A 4,617-nucleotide genomic window follows, 5' to 3' on the forward strand; every position below is an offset into this window, starting at 1 on the left:
TCACATTCGTTTGACACGTGGAAGATGGTCATTATTGGGCACAGAAGCTGAGGAGAGCAGCACGCACTAGAAGCCGGACACTATTCGACGGGCACATGGAATTTGGAGAAGAACCCGCCTTGCAATGCCGAAGACAAACTTGTGCGCCGAACTTTTCGTCATTGAAGCCTAGTTCGGGGGCTACTGAGGGAGTCCTGGATTAGAGGGTGTCCGGATGGCCGGACTATGACCTTTGGCTGGACTCCCGGACTATGAAGATACAAGATTGAAGACTTCGTCCTGTGTCCGGATAGGACTTTCCTTGGCGTGGAAAGCAAGCTTGACGATATGATATGAAGATCTCCTCCCATTGTAACCGACTCTATGTAACCCTAGCCCTCTCCGGTGTTTATATAAACCGGAGAGTTTTAGTCCGTAGGACGAACAACAATCATACCATAGGCTAGCTTCTAGGTTTTAGCCTCTCTGATCTCGCGGTAGATCAACTCTTGCACTACCCATATCATCAATATTAATCAAGCAGGAGTAAGGTTTTACCTCCATTGAGAGGGCCCAAACCTGGGTAAAAACATCGTGTCCCTTGTCTCCTGTTACCATCCGCCTAGACGCACAGTTCGGGACCCCCTACCCGAGATCCGCCGGTTTTGACACTGACCCCGGATTTTTTCGTGAATTCTGCCATGACTTGTGCTAGAATATGTAGGAAATATCGAGTGGCCTGATTTTTTAGTACATATATTTAACTGTACAAGTTTAATCTTTGAATTATGAACGTAGGAAATGTCGTACTCGGACGATGACAGTCTCCTGGGGGAGTGCAGCTGGTGCCACGATGATTGAGGTCCGTGCGACAGGTTCCTTGAGCTGGATGAAGATCGGCACTTCAACATTAAGCTCGAGGAGACCTTCGATGTTGAAATGGTACGCAACAACGACAAGTGTTTTTTTCGTAATTAAGCATGACTTCAACTATTTCAACATCTAATTTTCATCTTTTACAATTCGACTAGCTTATCCCATGTCATGCAAGACGCTATGTCTTGGAGAGGATGGGTTTTGAAGACCATGAAAATTTTGAAACAAAGAAAATACACCTAATGACCCATCATGATATGGATTTTGAAGTAAATCTGTACAATTCTCAGAGCGTAACCCATTTTGGTTGCCAAAATTGGGAAGCACTTTGCAAAATGTATGGTTTTTATGAGGGTATGATTGTCACCATGGATCTTGGTGATCGTGACATCGAGCAAGACGATATGGACATTTGGGTCCTTGTTGATACGCTTCCGATTCTACCGCAATGTGAGTTTCTCAAACATAGTTATTAACTAATTTATGTTGTTTATTTCAAAATAGTTGACAGCTTATTTCCATTGACAGCTTATTTTGATTCTTCAAAGAATGTGCGGAAGATGGTAGACAAAACCCACTACACTAATGGCTCCCAATTAACTTATGAGGAGAAACTTTATCTTATCGCATTTTGTACTTATCTTGAGAATTACAGTAGCTATTATCGAACTCCTCCAAATTATGGTGAATACATGCCACTAGTGCACGTGTTGAACCACGGTAACTTCTATGGAGATACCCTGGTAAGATTTTTTACTATTATGATATCCGTGCATCTTTTGCATACTTCTAAAACTAGTACATCATTGCTAACTACGAAGTTATTACTATGTTTTTCAACAAAAACTCCCGATGGATTGTGTGCCTCATCTAATATATCAGAATGGTCGCCTTGCAGTTCTGAACATACTGCCAGGTCAATCGAGGGAGCTCACCTGTGCATATCAGATTTCTAAAACTGGTGAACACATGCTAATCAAAGAATGGAAAAAATGTTTGGACATTCGCAAGGAGGTTCTTGGAAGTAACATTAAGCGAAAGGCAAGAATTGGAGACAGGATAATCTCCATTCTCCATAATGGAGAGTCAGGGGCTATCTTGTTTTTTGCTATTTTACCTTAGAGAATGTAGTAGGTCCTAAGAGAATGTAGTAGGTCCTATGAGGTACAATATGTTTATTATGTGGTACAATGTGTTAGAGTTGATGATGAGGAGTACTTTTCATTACGACTAGTGACCAATTTGCTATGTGATGTCTCATTGATGAAAACGATGATCTTGAGGAGGTGTTATATGACAATGATGTATTATGATGATAAGTTGTTAATGATATGATGATGATGATGATATTTATTATATCATTGGGTGAAAGAACCGCGGATTAGTTTCAAGTGGAAGGACATCCACTTGAAACTAGTCCACTGTTCTTTTACCCCGTGATGTAATAACTCATTATGATGTAAAAACAATCTCTAAATTCCTGTTGTATGAAAACTAGTGTAAAGGTGTATGAAAACTAGTCCACTGTTCTAAGAAATAAAATACGAAATAATAGTAGTAGCGCGGGCAGGAGAAGCGCTACTACTAATTACCAGTAGCGCTCCTCTGGGAAAGCGCTACTACTATGTCGATTTAGCAGTAGCGTGGGTTGAGGCACGCTACTGCTAACCTTTAGTTGTAGAGCCGTACCAGTAGCGCTCCAGCCCGCGCTACTGATAGGCCTAAAACCCTCGCTGCTGCTAGGCTTTTCCCTAGTAGAGTCCCTGTAAAAGGCTTGCGACTTTATTAAATACGCCGAGTATGGTTTTTCCAGACCATTCGTGTGCACCTTTTCATGCACCAACTTTTTGAATTTGAATTATGTGGATTAATGCCTAGAAAATGCACATAATCCCCTAATATGGTAAATGAGCCCGAAAAAATACCAAATTTGAGCATGTTGCATTTGAGGGAGTATGTTGATTGTAGAAAAAACTAAATGACAAGCTAGGAAGGAAATTTGGATTCCCGACCCCTTCAATCTTGCTGATTCCCCTCGAAACAATGAAATTTCCTCGGTGATGGTTCGATTTATGAATGGCGTGCATGACAACATAAGACAAACAATCTCAATTTTTTACCAGGGCATGGTGAGGCCATACCATGGCACCATGCCAGGGGTGATGTTTTCCAAGCATGTATTTTATTTTTGTATAGTACCCAGTAAACACATTTCCTTGAAATATCTGCCCATTCCTTGTAAAAGGCATGAGAATTTACTAAATAGCATGATCATGGTTTTCCAGACCGTTCGCGTGCACCTTTTCAAGCACCGATTGTTTGAATTTGAATTATGTGCATTAATGCCTAGAAAATGCACACAATTCCCTAAATATTGTAAATGAACCCGGAAAAGTGCCAAATTTGAACACGGTGATTAGCAGGGTTTATGTTCATCGTAGAAAAAAACTCATGGAGAAAGGACAAAGGAAATTTGGATGCCCATTCAATCTCGGTGATTTACTATCGAACACGATTTATCTCCGTCGCCTCTGCGAACCGTGTGTGTTCACTCACACATGCAAAAGAAAAAAACCTCGCCCCCTTCATCCCCACCCACTCACCGCAGACTCCTCCACAACTCTGCACCTCATCAACTTCTATCGCGGCGGCCACCCTAAGCTCGATGGCACTGTTGTCGGCGGGCAGAGGTCGCGCTCCAAATGGCACAGGATTTCGCCCCTACCACTTTCCGCCGCCTATCTGCACTGACATTCTAGACTCTAGTCGATTGGGTTTTCTGCGGGATAGGGCCGGGGATTTTTCTCATGGAGAAGGTAATCAACTTAGCGAAAGATTCACTCATCTCTTATCGCAGTCCGGCTGTCGCTGCTAATCAACCGGCGAAAATCGCCATGGAATCATTTTTGTTCTAGCTAATTCATGGGTGTCCATTCATGTGTCCACACTGCGAGCACAAATCGGGCAAGTGTGCTCGCGGCCAATCGGAACAAAGTTCTATCTCACCATTCCGGATGACTTCAAGGAGCGCTCGGTATGTTCAATCTCAACCTACCACGGTCGGCATGGCCCAAATTTTTGAACATATACCGTCTATTGCTATATTATCTATATATTTGCATCAAATCTTTGTTACATTATCTATTTTTAATTATATATTTTTGTACTTTACTTTCATCTATATATTGATCTGTTCTATCAGTTACTCCCACATTTGCATCTTGCTCTGTTATTTCAATATATCTAATTTACGATCTTAATTTTCATTTCAAGCAGTACATCCCTTGCTTTGCAAGAACATGAGTAGAAGGAAATCTTGGGCTTTGCTTTGTTGATGAATCCCAGGATGTCATATTGACAATGCAGCATGTATATACAATGACGATTAGCGTAAAACTTGATAAAGATGGTCACTCCTATTTTAATGCGGACCTTTGGAGAAAAATGTCTAAGTGTTATGAACTGAAAGCTGGCACTAAAATTCTAGTGCGTGCACCACATCCTAGTCTAATTAACATGGATGTTTACTTCCCGAACGTCATCAGCCGATCAAAGTCTGATTGAGGTTAGTGTCCTTTCAACTTTCTCCATTCTGTCATATTACTTAGCCAAATCGGCGTATTTGTTCTGACTAATTGATCACTATTTAAGCAACCAATTGTGATTTCATTTTCTAACTATATATTCATGCAGTAACAAATTCTATTTACCAAATTATGTGCACTATATATTCTTCTGCCATCTTCGGAATAAATAATACCT

The sequence above is a fragment of the Triticum dicoccoides genome, chromosome 4B (genome assembly GCF_002162155.2).
Source record: "Triticum dicoccoides isolate Atlit2015 ecotype Zavitan chromosome 4B, WEW_v2.0, whole genome shotgun sequence".
NCBI classification, from domain to species: Eukaryota; Viridiplantae; Streptophyta; class Magnoliopsida; order Poales; family Poaceae; genus Triticum; species Triticum dicoccoides.